At 36.4% G+C, this 15,898-nt stretch overlaps 1 long non-coding RNA gene across 7 annotated transcripts in view; it reads left to right on the top strand.

The window, feature by feature from the left end:
• Positions 1 to 15,898, top strand: part of LOC125328654 — a 110,177-nt gene that overhangs the window by 10,975 nt on the left and 83,304 nt on the right. The gene's annotated exons all lie outside the window — the stretch shown is intronic.

Here is a 15,898-nt window from a genome sequence, read left to right as displayed (position 1 = left end):
CTGCTATTCCAGTAAGATGCAATCTACCCTTAACAGTCACAAGCACTACTGTTAGTGCTATGAGTACTGAGTATGTATTCATGTTTACCTTAGGACCACACTGGAAATTCTCACAAAATGCTTTGTGGCTCCCAAACCCTTTTTTACTATAATTTGAGTACATATCTCAATTGACAAACTTTTGGGGGTCACATCCCTGCCTATGCATGCCACTCCATTAGCAATGATACAACTGGCTTCAGTGAAATGTGGCAGCTCCTTAAGATCAGAATAATAGGAAAGTATTTTCTGTAATTTTAACGGAGATTTGAAACAGGAAAAAAGTACCAGCAGCAGGTCTATCCAAGTCATCATATGGCTAAGACATGACTCTTGATAATTTGGTGTTCAATGATTCTCTACTCTCCTGGTTGTATTTGTGTTGCTATTTTGTTAATGCTTCAACATTTTATATTCTCATAAAAAATAATTTTTGAACAGAAGAGTTCCTTTCCAATCTAAGAAAAAAAATATGCAAAGGTATTGTTCTGGATGTATTACAAGCACATGGTAATTAAATATTTTGGACATTGCCAACATAAGCCATGGATGGTGAAATTTGGCAACGAAACTGAATTATAAATGAAGTGGGTTTTAGTGCATCCCAGCAGGTGCAAAAGAGCAGTGAGTTGTAGTCTTTTAACTTCCCCTAGTCGAACAAATGACCGGGGGGTGCCACAAAAATGCCCAAAGTCCCACTAAAGCCACTCAGAACTGTAGAAAAGATGATCTTCTTACATAGATGGCATCACACTACAAAGCACAGTTCCGCTAATGGCTTCAAATACCTCAGTAATGTTTACCTTAGTTCAAGTGCCCATCTGGGTGCTTTGCATACTTCATATTCAACAGAGGCCTGAAGTCTTAAAATCACCAGTTCTCTTGGCTAGGAATAGCCATTAGAATGTATTAAGCTTATGGAACATTTCCAAGGTTCCTTAAGCCTGCTCCTGGGAATAGATTTCTCCTATTTCCAAATATCTTTGCAGTCCATCTGATATAAATATATAATTATTAGAGAAAGAGGATTCACACAATTTGTGGATGAATGGCGAATAACAGACAACTTAATGCAGGATTTTGTGGGGATGAGAATTCATCGTTTATATAGGTTGGATTTTCTTGCCTGCAGAGACAAGGAGCTCTGCATAGTTATTGTGGGCCAAGAGCTATTGATCTTAATTTTTTATTGAACGGAAACCGGAGGAAGTCGAAGTAATTATAGACATATAATTTGACATTCTCCCAAAGGACCTTAAGCTTATAGTAATCACTAGAAAAATAATTACCAAAGTTGTTTTAGATAATTTTCAACCAAAATCCTGCAAGCAAAGTACAGAATAAATTATTAAATTTTTGAAAGAAAACAAGATAATAATCTTTAGAAGGACGATAACACCTTTAGTCTAAAACAATATCAAGCCAGTTTTACCACCAGTAGCAAAAAATCCCATATTCCCCCAAATAAATCTCTTTTTTTGAGAAACAGAATAAGTAGCTGGCTAAAATGCAATATGTCATATAGCAAAAAATGTTAACTTTTAGGCCTTAAAATTGTACTGGTTTTGGTAAATTAAAATTCCCAAGTTTGTTACTTAAAGATTGCCTTTTTTTTTTTTTTTTTTTGGTAGAATAGTATGTTTTCTTTTTATTTTATAATAATAAATATTTAAAAACATTGCCTAAAACTGTATATGGGGGGTTTTGTGGTGTTGTGTCTCACTTTTCATCTGTCTTGAAAGTTTTGCTGTTGAAGTGTTTACTGCCTCCTGAAGTACTCCAGTGTGCACCTCTCAGAAGCTGCCTACTGTTACTGTTACATTTAGCTTTCTGGATTGCATTTGCAGGCTGAAGTCTGAAGCCATCACAGGCATAATTTTTACATTATTTATTTTTTTTTTACAATTTGTCAGGAAAGAGCAGAATGATTTTCAGTAATGAAAGTGACTGGAGTATGCCTACCTGATTACATTATCAATTCTTTCAACCAGTATAGCTGGGAACTTACTATGCCTGGGAGCAGACATTCCAAACTGAGCAAATCATTCCATTTAACAAGGAATTATCAAATAATAAGCTTTTGCAAAACCTTTTTTTTTTCATATGACAGGCACACACAGGTAGATAGGTATTTCTCTGTCACTCTATGCTTACATGTTACAGTTCATGATTACAAAGTCGGATTTCCCGGCAGATGCTGTAGCATAGGAACTATAGCAAATACCATAGGAAGTATTTCTATCTCTATGACCTCACCTCTTGGTGTTTCCTTGCCTGTACCAAATGATTTGGAGATAAAATCCTGTCTAAGCCAAATCCAGATAACACAGAATAGGAAATATTCTGTCAGCGGGAACTCTTTTCATCATGAGACATAAGAACTGATGAGAAACACAGACTTTTTTATAGCTGCTATAAAGGCATGTGTGGGAGCTTATGTTTAGGAAGGTCTCTAGAGGAAAGCATATGTACATGCTATGTTGTTTGCCGTAAGAACCTCTTCATCTTTCAAATATGCTCGGCATCTACATTTCTGTTTTCAAAAAGATTCAAGCACTATATATTTCAGTAACTTGAAGTGTAAAGCAAAGTAAATTTCAGAAGATCTTAGCCTGTTACTGAAAAATCTCAATCAGCAAATATGAAGTAGTTGGGTTGATGGATCACCATGCCTAAAGTGTTCTTCCCCAACCATTTCAATGTAAAAATAAAGTGGAATTAAAAAAAAAAATACTTGTGTGTTGGAACAAAGCCTAGTCTTAATTTTACAAATTACCACCTTTTAAAGAATCCAAAACTCTTTTTTTCCAGCACTCTGTAGATGTTGATTGCCTTTCAGTGCTCTGTCTAAATGGTTACAACTAAAGTAAGATTCATTCCCCTCACTTACAATTTATGTTGCTCAGATGGTGTTCAGAATGCTTAATTTTAGAACTGACTACACAGTCAAGAGCTTCAAACATGGAGAATACTTTCAATTATCTATTTTTTGATAATTACATTGACGTTGTCTTGAGTATTCAGTATTTAAGCTAGTTTTGCTTAAATTCACTGAAGAGTGTCTGAAATATCGATCCCAGACCTCCTATTTGCTTCTGTGGCCTATTCTAATGTACTTTCTGAGTTCAACCTGGTTTTGTTTTCAGTTGATCACCCTTCACAAGACATATTTTGAAAGAAGCTACACTTGGATCAGCTTGGTATTCCTCCTCGCCTATTCCTTAAAACAAATGTAAATTTGCCAAGATCCCCTTGGACCGCACTTATTGCAAAGTGTATGTCAATATTTGTGATGCTTTTAGTCTCTTTATAATAGATCACTGATACATAGACTTGAGTATCTCGGTAAAAGGGTCTGAAAGTAACAGAAAGGGCTGTAATGTCAACAAGGAGTACCTGGTATCCTGAAGTGAAAAGTGACATTATAGTGAGCTGAGTAACTGTGTGTTAATTCTTCTGAGCTGAGCTTACCCAATTTCTTCTGAACTTGGCATCTGTATGTCTTCCATTTGTGAATTCAACGAGAGGATCATGACTAGACAGTTTTGATTTCACTGAAGGGAAAATATTTAGAACAGCATACATGGAGTACCTGTTTTGCTAAAAATATTATCTCAAGATCTCCGAGTTCCTACATACTGATCAGCAAGAAGCTGAGCAGCTCTTAACACCTACCTTCCCTCTCAGAAGACAGTTCCCTTTTCTGCAGCCTGCACTTCCGTAGTCCTGACAAGCTCCAGGCACCGACTCACAGGTCAGCTTCAGTGGGATCTGTAGGCAGCCAAGCCAGGAATCTTCCAGCTCACTTGTTGTGACCTGGTACCTCAAATGCCCTCCAGCTCGGAGCCCGCAGAGTGACAGCTTCCAATCACCCTTTCTTTTTTCTCATCATAATCTGCTGTCCTATCAAAGCAACTGACTCATTCATAGACCACACTAGTAGAAGCAAAACATACACTACTCAAAAACTATTGCAGAGGTGCTTTGTTTGTCATGATGTGATCACACTTCTTTTCTATTTGTATTTTTTCAGAATATTTTTCTCTCTCTCTTTTTCTCTAAATGCTTCAGGTCATTCACTTGCTCTCATCCATTTTTTCTTCCATTTTATCATTTATTTTTGGTCACAAATTTTCCCTCATTCACCCAAATCTTAACATTTAGTGCTTTGTTAGTATTTATGAAGCCTTCCAAAAATTGGTGACTATGCTTGACATTGTGGAATGAATGAGATGGTACAAGTATAGCCATTGACATAAAAAACCCAAATGTGTCATTTACTCATTCTTATATGAGAAGAAATCATAGAAATAAAATCATACACATTCTATTTATAAATGCAGGGTAGTGGTTTTGTTTTTTTTTTTCTTCAAGAGAATACCACATTTGCCTAACCTATTAATTCCCTATTCTCCCCCCTCCCTCCCCCTACCCCGCCATGAAAATCATAAAACTTTCTGCCTTATGGAAAAAGGGGGCACAGACATGACAGAGATCCTTCCAAGTAATATTATGCTTCTCATGCTATTCACTATGCATCAGTTCTGGCTTGTCTTCCCATCCAGAAATCCATTCTTTCTCCTTCTGAGGAGATTCATGTGAAATTTGATAGCTTTCAAAAGTGGTTTGAAACCTTAAACAAGAAATAAGAGCAGTTGGGACCAATTGTTCCTAACAGTGAAATCTGTCACACTGCATATAGCTAGGCATGCTTTGACAGTTCTTTCACTCTGAACTGGGTAATATGAAAGTCAGTAAAGAAATGTTGTGTAACCTGCCTTGAAGCCCATATTCTCCGAGTTTCAGAGAATTGGAACAAAACACAATGAAAACTGTATTTGTTGTATAGGAAAAGACTGAGTGGGTTCTGCTTATCTTCTAAAGTAAGCTCCTCCAGGCAGGGACTGTATCTTTGTACTTCTTACAATATCAAGTGTGCTGTAAGCACTTAACAATTAATAATGAATTGTAAGTAAATGCAAAACTTGTGAGAGGTGCCAGACTGACATCTCTGGAGAATTGGCCTGTCTATTTATGTAGAGAATAGGCAGCACAGCATTGCAAGCTTGTTTATGCTGCTCCAAAAATTTACTAATTCATTTCGCATAGGCTGCTGAATGACCATCGATTGGTAACTGCTCACAATCACTAAAGTCCTAGAGCGATTTAAACTGCTGCCGTCATGTTCTAAAGCTACAACAGGGGGTGTATCTCATTTTCAATCAGCAGAATGAAGTAGCATCCTTTTTTTAAATTGGAATTAACATTAATTCAGGAAATAAATGTTTTCTTAGATACACCAAGAGCTATTACAAATAGTATTAGAGGAAATGCTGTTTACCAGAACTCTACGTGCCATAGTAAGTGAGTTAAAAGTAACTTGTTTGCATTTTAGCCCTATAATTTTTATTTCATTTAACATGTCTTGCATTTTCTGAAATTATGAGGAATATAGGCATAGTATAACTGACAGTACATAGAATGCTTAGGTAATACCTAATCATCCTCTCCGAACTTCCCTTTTAAAATACCTCCATAATAAAATTAAAAGTGTGAAAATCTTTTAAGAGAAAACCTGAACAAAGTAGAATACTTCATTCAATATTGTACTTACCGGTAAATCTTTGGATGGCAGAGTCGGGAGATAGAAGGAACTTCTTCAATTCTATGCAGAAGTAAAAAAAAAAAAAAAAAAAAAAAAAATCTGAAATTATTTCCCTGTGTCTACCTCATTCCACAGAACAAAGGGTTCACCTTCACATCAGTTGCTCTTTAATTAGTAAAGCAGAAGCAAATCAGGCTTATCTCTATTACAGCCACCAAGATCAAACCACTGTCTTTCTCATTAAGCAAATAATGGAAAAAATGGGAATAGTAGTGTAGCATTCTGTAGCAGTATCCATCTGTTTTTGCACTGAGGAAGGTAAATAACATCAATCTGACCAAAATGAATTCCTGCAGACCTATTCCCACGTGTCTGTGTACTCTGAGTGTGATGGGTTCAGGCACAGAATCACACAAACGCACTTAGGTCTAGCTATGTCACCAAATGATGGCACTTGGCTTTTTAGGTGTTGCTCTCCTTGCCACCACCTCCACATCCTTCCCCATAGATGAACCTACTGGAATCAGCCTGTTTTTATGACACAGAAGTCTCAGGCTCTCTGAACCTGATGCCTCCCTCCCCACAGGTGTAAATGTACACCTCTCCAGCTGATTTACTGTGTAGGTTTTTAATTACCAGTAAAACACGGCTCAAAGTGATGGCTGGCTGCTTTGTTTACAGGCGAATAACTTCACACTTCGCTCAATTACCCACTGTAGGAGCCACCCGCCTGCAGCTTTTTGCCACCATTCCTGGCTATTCCTCAAGTTACCATGCACTAGCATTGCTTTGCATGGCACATGCAATCAGTCTTTCAATTTTGCCCTGAAAAAAAATCAGCAAAACACAACTAATAAGCACATGTCTACCATTCGCCTTGAAATAATAAATTCACAGGCACTATTCTGGGTCTTTTTTTCTCCCATTTAATCCCAAAAATATTGTGACCGTGAATACTACTGGCTTTTTATTTTTCTTTCTTTTTAATTATCGAAGTCATTATTCGATTAGTTTACATTCTGCACTTTGAACAGAACCCACAAAGGCTTAAGAGTCACTATCAGTATCTGTTCTTACATATGTAAGAACTAGCACTAGCAGGTTTGTTACTATTTCCTGCAGTAACATACACACTTCCCTAAGTCTGTGTAGTGAAGAAGACATTTTAGCCAGTTTATACCTACTTCATAGCACTGATTTATTCCATAAGCCTCTAAGGAAGCAGAAATTTATTGAATTTCTCAATATTCTCTTAAATATGCTCTTAAAGAGATGATCTTAAAGGCATCAACAATATCAGTGGATTTCTGAAAGCACAAACTGCTAGAGGTTGCTGTCCTTACACCTGCAAACTGCTGCAGAGCATGCTGGCAGCCTGCTTCCAAAATCTAACACCCTGCTCAGCAAGCATGCTGCAGAATCAACCCAGTATCTACATTTTAGCCCCCAAAATCTTGGTACATTTACTGAGCCCAGAATCCAAGTGAGTTAGTTCTTCCACGTTATTAGCATTTGTGAAGAGACAGGTGAGATCTAATTTTAAAGTCTTCAGTCTAATTTTTTTGCCATACTCAGGAATCTTGGCGGAGAGCCCAAAAATGAAGAAGGATCATTCTATTCATTTGTAGGGGAGTCCTGTTCTGATTAAATCCTTTAAAGCTAAGAAAATATAATTTTTTCTATTACTAAGGCATGTATAATTATATTACATACGTATGAATTAGGTTAATCACTTATTTTCAAATGCATGGCTTACATATCAGAAAAAATGGGTATTCAAAGAAGCAAATTTATGTATGTTCTTTATCAAAAGGTATAGTGCTGCTAGAAGCTGCATTTCTGAAATGTAATGATTGAGAAGGGGCTTGAGATAGGGAGAATTTTTCAATCTTGTTCACAAATGTGAAATAACTATATCACGATGACTTAAAAAAATCACCATCTGGGAATCCTTCCATTCAGCTTAGGTAGAGTTTGCTTCCTTATGGCATGACTCAGGTTGATAAACTGAGGCAGCCAAAAGTGATAAAAAGCCATTAGAGGTGGGGTGGCAGGATGGTAGAATGAAAAAAAACCTACCTCATGGAGATTATGTCTTAATATTCCTATTATTATTATAACACATCCTGTCAGAAATAAAGAAATAATTAAAGAGATAAAAGTCCCTATTTTTGACTATTTTGAATATTTTGAATACCTTAAGAAAAATTAGTGTAGAAATAGAAAAAAAAAATCAACTGCATGATAATAAACATGTACAAAGCCTATTTTGTAAAAAAAGTCATGGAGTCACTTGCTTCATAAAAAGATCTCTGGAATTCAAAGATTTATCTTTAATTTAATAAACATTCCTTAAAAAAATCTCTTGTGATCCTTGGAAAACATGGCTATGGCAAAGGCAGTTACACATGATGCACTTTCAAGTTATGCAAATCCCGAAGAGGAAATTATACTAATCCCCAGATTCTATGCTTTCTTCACTAATCATTTATTATGCACGCTCAAAATACAGAAAGCAACCCAACCTAACAATTTTTAATTTTTTTACGAGTCTAAAAATTCACAGATCTTCGCGGAATAAATAATACAGGGACATACAACCAAAAGGTGAAGGTCAACTTTAAAGTGAAAGTAAATTCACTGAATGGATGTCGTCTTACTGCTTATCCCAGATTTTAGACAATTCCCACATACCAAAGTTATTGTATCTCTTGTCTATGGTAGTTGCCAAACTGCAATATTGGGTTCTCCTCCTCCCTCCCCGGATCACTGCTTCTGCCTTAACACACCCATCCTGCTGCCATCTCACTTTGCCTCTGCCAAGGTACATTTTCATATCAGCCAAAAATGTAAGTAAAAGTTGCTCTTGAGTATATTTTAATTATTGTGATTAAACTTGGAGAAGAACATAAGATTAGCTGTGAGGTGACTCATCGAAACTACTGACACAGCTTAAAGGAATACAATACCAGACAATGGTGCTTTTTAAAAAATCTACTTAGCAGAACAAAAATTTATAAATAAACTGAAACTTGAAATATTAGGTGTACACAGACAAGTTTTTCAGTAGTCATAATAAAAGTTCTAATACAATGGTGTTGAGTTTCTGAGTTTCTGTAAATGTCTTCTTTCATTTTTATTTGTTGGGTTTTGTGGGGCTTTGTGGTGTTTTTTCCTGGGTTTTGGTGTTGGCTTTTTTGTTTGTTCATTTGTTTTGTTTCTTTGTTGTTAGGGTGTTTTTTTAATAGCATTATTTCGTAACTTAGAAACTATGGTAGAGACAACTGAATCAGAAAATCTGTAACCACACACCATAGTACTTGAAGTAGAGTGAATTGAATGGAAAAATTATCTAGGTTAAGGATAAACTTTTTCTGTTCTTGCTGTTTTTAGTTCCCCAATCCAGTCTGCTGCAGGGAAGTATAAATGGTTGTTCTAACTGGGGGGAAAGGACTACTTCTTTCACTTACATTGCCACCTTATGGCAGTTAAATATGTTTGTGAAACCATGGCCTAATTTAGACCTTTCACTTGACAATTAGTAATGATAAGCCACTTTCAGAGATGTCAGCTGTCAGAAGTGCTACTGAAACAAAAATCACAGTGAGTCACCAGCACCAGACCTTGCTCACCAGAGATGTCAAGAATGCTAAGGAGGGAAAGAGAAAGCCAGAGAGATATAAAATATACCTACTTAAATTAAATCATGATTGTATGATAACTAGGTTTATAAACATTATGGCTGTCAGTATTACTATATTCACACTGAATCAGGAGAGTCAAGATTGATGCAATATATTTTAGGGAAGGAAACTGGAATGCTGGTAAATAATTTGATGTAAGTCTGCAAAATAAGAAAATAATTTTGCCTTGATAATATGTAAAGAATGGCATTTTTTTTCTAAGTCACTCAAGATCAGGAAAATTCACTTTATTGGTAAGATTTGACCCTAACTTCCCTGTGCCCATGCACTGTCCAGCAGCTGTGTTAATATATCTCTTACATAAACCCTGAACATTGAAAGTACCTAACAGCACTCTAATAAATTCTTTTCCTAAACACTTTGACATTGCTTTTCTGCAATGCCTTTCACAGCTGAGTTGGGAAGGAACTGCTAAATTGTCAATGTATCCTAAAAAAAAAAATTTCTGAGCCACTTGGAGTATTCTTCAGTTATATTGGAATATAAATGTACCCGTGTTTTTAAAAGTTCTTTCAAAGTCCCAAACAATTCTAGTTTCTAGAAGTATCAGGGGACAGCATCAATAAAAACCAATGACCTGACCCAACTCCTCTGCTACAACTAAGATTAGGAAAGGGTAAGGATATGTAATGTTAACTGAAATACACCAACTATCTGTAATTGCAACAATTCCTCATAACACGTTAGTGTAACTGACAGTAATAGATCTGGATGACTTCAGACAAATCTGCAGTAATATATATATAATATATTATATTATTATATTATTATATTTTTATTATATAATATATAAACTGATCAGAAACAGGCAGAAATTCTCAACCTTACAGGTTTTATAAATACAAAGGTAGCTGTGCAATTGCTCGATACCTCTTACGCTAAAGAATCCTCATTGATATCAAGTTCATATTTTCAGTGGACTCACAATTTTCTGACATAATTTTTCCTAATACTAAATTAAACCAGTTAAGCTAATTCAATCTTTGACAGTCTGGAACAGGAGTTACTTCCCGGCTTCATTTTGTTCCTCTGTCTTTATCCCCCCCTCTGCCGAGCTTTCTGAACTGAGTTGGTTCTCCTCCTTTCCATACCTTCACTTATTTCCCTCATCTCACAGCCCGGTAAACAGAGCAGAAAAATGGGATGGAGAAATCCTGCCTCATCCACAACAGACATTGGCAGTTATGCACTCAAAACTCTCACTGCAGCGTGCAGGTGGAGAAGGGACCTGTTGACTGCTGTGCTTTTACAGACTTATTGAAGCATTAAGATGCTGGGCAGTTGTTTGTGGTGTGCTGAAAGAACTTTCTTCCTTCTTGGTAACTACCATGACTTATCCAGTGCATGTGCAATCAACAGGCTGGGAAGAATCAGAAAGCAATTTATTGGTCAATCTCTCACCCTGGGAATAAGACAAACCTTGGATTATCTTGGTACCACCTCTGGTGGCTTTCTGGCATTAATGTTTTTTTTCACTGTCAGAATGGCCAGCAGCCAGTAATATTCAAGGAAGGTTTTTCAGACCAGCATCCCAGTTGTGCTCAGAAAGACTAGAAATTTAGTAGAAGTTTAGATTGCATTCTGCCAGATTAGTTATAGATTAGCAAAATTTCAGAAAAGCCCTTAGGCACCATGAAAAAAATTTTAAAGAGCTAGGGAAGTTCATAGCTGAAATTGTCCTGACATTTAACTATAGTCTAAACTGTTAAGAAAATGCAGTCACACCAAAAGAAACTCTCACAAGGTTATGAACAGACCAGATACTTTACAAAAGTCCATATTACTTTCATCAGATGGGAGAAGTCTCAAAGAGACAGAACCAAGTTCTCTATATGAAAAAGATAAGCAAAAGGAGGAAGTAAGTTGTTTATCAGTCTCTGAGTATCAACTTTTATCTGCCTCTGCTTGCAGTTAAATGGGACATTTTAAGGCGGTATTTTTGCCATGTTTCAACATTATTTAAAATCACTTCTGAATGTCCTTTATCCCCACGAGGGAGGTCTGAGTATTCTGCATCTGCCCTTTAAAGAATTCATACACAAAGTTGTAATTTTATGTGGAATAAAATTACCTATAAACCCTAAAAGACCTTGTCTCTAATTTTTGTTTTTAAACAGCAATTGTCTTCTCTCTTCACTCTTTAACATTTATTCTAATTGCTGCTGAAGTCTATTTGCTAATGAGGTTACCTACCATCATTTGCTGGTGCTGTCATACGTGAAAAAACTGATGCAGCTGATCCAGTTACTCTTCAGCTCCACTATTTGAACCATCTGCAACAATAAATTGATTTGTGGTCTTCCTGCTTGAAAGGCAACTCTTCTCTCTTCCAGACTGGGAACAGAACAGGAAGGAAAACGAAAGGAGATGCAATTATACTCTACTGGTTACCTTAAAGTCAGAAAAGAACCTATGTGTAGAGGAATAGGTGTAGGCTCTTACCTACCTACTTACATTCTCTTCCTTTAGACTTCCACAAATATACTTCCATAAGACCAGAGGCAAAAGAGATTGTAGACTAAATATGCAGCTCTGAAGAATGCAATGTTTAATTCTATGTCATATGTATGAATAAATACTGAGGAAACACTGAGGAAACCTTTCAAATGCAGTTCCTTTGACTCAACAACACAGAACTTTTAAAAAGCCAAGAACTGAGCAAGTGGTTTTTGGACACTATATAACTGACAGTTCTAGGGAGACCTGCAAACTCAACCTTTTTCTGTCCTTCGGAGAGGAAAAGGCATTTTGTTTTACTTCATAAGGGATTTTTAAAAAGAGTGCATTCCACCACATCAGTCTGAATTGTCATGTGAAACCTTCATCTCATGCAAAGAGATTGATAGTGGAACAGGAAAAGGGAAGCTGGAATGTGAGTAGGTACCAAGCAATACAGAAAAGTTGAACCCACCTGCCTTCCTATTTCACCTTTTCTCTGTTTTTCTTAAAAAAAATTAGAGAATTTTTAAACTCTAAAATTTCTAAAGACATTTATATGGTAATAGATATGAATAAATAGAGTACACAGACATAGATGTGGTTTGTATATTAACAAATATGTATTTTTTGATCCTAGGTTTTAGTATGAAATTTTCTCTCTGATCACAAAAATAAAACAGTTCCATGTGTAAGACAATAATTTCTAAGTGTACTCTGCTGCAGATTTTTCTTACTCCATGTTCTGTGGCAAAATCTTTTATTTTCAGAGTTCATCAACTTCCAATTAACTTCTACAAAAGACTTCCTATTAGTAACCTGTCAGTAATATCAGCACTGTAATTTCTTTTCCTGTTACTTCTTCTATGTACCTTTTGAAATTTCCTGTTGGATGCTCTCCTTATATGTAGTAGAATTCAACTGTGAAAAAAAGGTTTTAATCCTGAAGTACAAGTAGAAAATCACGTCAACATTGTATTATGTTGTCTTCATATATCATTGATTACTGTCTATTCAAAACATTTTCCTTCCTTTGTTCTTCTAGTATTATAAAAAATAACAAAATTGTAAAAGATTAATGAAACATAGATAAATGAAATTTCAAGTAACTGCTTTTCAAATAAATGAGAAAGCAAGAGTGGTAAAGCAGTGCTCTTTAGCATCACTCTGAAATTTTTTTCTTGGATGTACATGCAGTTCCAGACAGAGGCTATCAGGACCCTGCATTTATCTGCCCACCTATTCAGTATCACATAAATCACATCCAATTTCCAACGTTATACAGTTAGAGCATGAGCAGCTGCTTTCCATCTACATAAATAAATATACTAGTATTTGCAGCAATGCTGCAGGAATCATTGTAAGACCACATTTGACAGCCACCAGGGCCATGAAGAAGTTAAGACAAGAGAAAAGGTATTCACAATGTTAATTATTGCAGAGAGTATTTTAACTTTTTGCCTGCCTGAGACCATGAACTTGAGACCACTGCTAGCATAGTTCAGTTTGCATTATGTTGTGGATGCAGATAAAATTTCTTCTTATCACTATATAAAGATATTAATGCAAGTATGGCTGCAGAATATGAGCATAAAGCTACTACACAGCTTGGCAGTCAAGAAGTACCACATGACAGGAGTGGCTATGGTAGCTGCAAGCATGACTTTTTTATAAAGCAATATTGCAAATAGCAATACAGCACATAATTCTCTGACCATTTTAAAATATGACTGTTACAGATACTTACTACTTTGGAAATGAAAACAATTTATTATGTTCCATTTCACATACATATTTTCTGAAAAATATATTGTGCTGTTTTTTAATCAGCTGTCACATTCCACAAAGATTAGTATTAAGATTGCTGTTAAAGAGAAAGTAACATGCTTTTAAGACAATAGAAAATGGAAGTGCAGAGCATGTCTGGAACTGCAGGGTTTGATTGTTATAAATTGTTTATGAAGTGTCATTCCTTATTTTCATCAAAAGCTTTTCTTGCAGCAGACTTCATGTGTGCTTCAGCATGCAATTTTCCCTCTCCAGAGGGATGAGAATGTGCCGCAGTTTACTTTGCTTGGGTTACACTGCAGTGTCTTTTTTTTTTTTTAAGGCAAGCACTAGAATATGTCTCTTTCCACAGTGCAACAGCTCCCACTGATCAGCAAGGAAAAATAAATATGCTGAGTGACAGAGCCTGCATGCTGTATCACATAGACAAAACCTGGTTGTGCTCAGAGAATGAAAGAAACAGTACCATCCCCCACTGAAAAAGATGTTGCTAATGCAGGATTCATGAGCCATTAAATATTCCTACACTGCAGAGATTTCAGATTATTTCTCCTAATGCCTTACTGAGCTAGATAAGCCTTTCTCAATCTATACTATAGAACGATTATCATAAGGATTTTCTATGTCCAAAAAATCCCTGCGTTTTTAATAATATTTCATTATATACATCACTGTTTGCCATGCAAACGACACAGGTACTTTGATATGTGATTCTTTTAGAAGGTGGGGGCTGTTTCAGGGGTGCACTGTGGGATTAGATGAATAATGCCTATTAATAAAAGTAAACCTAAACCTATTTGAGGAATTCCTCGGTGCATCAAAGCCCTTCAGCTGTAGTTTAGTAAGCTCAGATGAGCATGGCAGTTCTTAACCAACGTTGTATCAGGTCTGGATATAGGTCCACATGTCTTACAGGGCACAGAACTGAAATCCAAGCAGCTGCTGATTCAGTCACAAAAAAGTATTAACAACAAACCTATCTTTACACAACCTGACGCATTATCAGGTTGTAACAAGCACAGAATCCGTCAATTCTCTGCCAGCCTGGGCTCTCCCCTGTGCCTGTGCCCGCAGTTTGTGTTTGTCGGTGCCGCCTGTGGCACCGACAGCGCCCGGCTCGTGCCCTCTGCCGGCTGCAGCTCCGGACCAGCCGCGCCAGCGGCCGGGAGATGCTCCCACCGCCCCGAGCCCGGGGCCCCAGCAATACAAATTCCTGCTGGAAAATACGGACAAACCCAGGACCTATTTAAGGCCTCTTCATGAAAACAAGCGAATGAACAATATCCTACCTATTCCCCCTGCTCTCTCTCCCTTTTTCATTTCTACAAGTGATTTTGTTTGATGGATGCAGGACAAGTCTTGTCCTTAGAAGTGAAACAGAGTTTTATTACAAGGTTGAGCCAGGCCAGGATTTGAAAAATTCCAGAAATGTTCCCCTTTCATGTTCCTGTACAGGTTTGGGGCTTAGTTGGGGCTTTTTTGGAGGGTGGAGAGGGGAGCTGGATGTTGATGACACCTTCACAAAGTAAAATACGCCTACATTCCTGGGTTAGTAAGAGAGAGTAAACAAAGCATTTCTGAGGCAATTTTAAGGGAGCTTTTCTTATTAATTCTTCCTTCTCTGTGAGCTGGGACAGTAAGAGAGTGCAGTGTCCTACTGTTCTAGGAATTTTGCTTAATGCTTTGCATAATATTAGCTGAAACAACTATCACACTAAAACATGGATTTATTTTATACCTTCAGATTAAGGAGAAGGTCTGCAAGTCAACTGTGTCTTCCATAAGCTTTTTACCTTCAAGGTATACTGGAAACATTTCAAAGAAATATAAATTTACAAATTTACAAATTTATTCAAATATATACACTTGAAATCCAAAAATATACTACATTTTTTGTAAAGGACTAAAATGTTGCATAGATACTAAAAATGGAGTGACTTCAGTTAGATTATTGATTCAATAGTCATAACTTCAAAAATAATAGAAATTTTATAGGGTAAAATGATTTTATAAATGACCTTACATACTTCTGTACACTACCAAATTTGTAGAAAAATTATCACAAATATTTTGTGCTTATTCCACATAGAATTTTTAAGTTAACTACACACTCAACCAGCACTGACTCAACTTTATTCTTTAAACAGTAATTTAAGAGCATGACCAATATTTTTCAAAAGTACTTACATTATTAGATTAATATGTAATTATTGTTAGTAACTAACATATTAAAACCCTAGCTTTCTGGATTGAAAAAACATATTAATTCAAATCAGGTCTAGCTACTAAAACCATTGTCCTTCAAAGCACAGCCTAGTTCAGGGTT

The sequence above is a fragment of the Corvus hawaiiensis genome, chromosome 7, assembly GCF_020740725.1.
Source record: "Corvus hawaiiensis isolate bCorHaw1 chromosome 7, bCorHaw1.pri.cur, whole genome shotgun sequence".
Lineage (NCBI taxonomy): Eukaryota > Metazoa > Chordata > Aves > Passeriformes > Corvidae > Corvus > Corvus hawaiiensis.
This window is presented reverse-complemented; position numbering and strand designations above follow the sequence as displayed.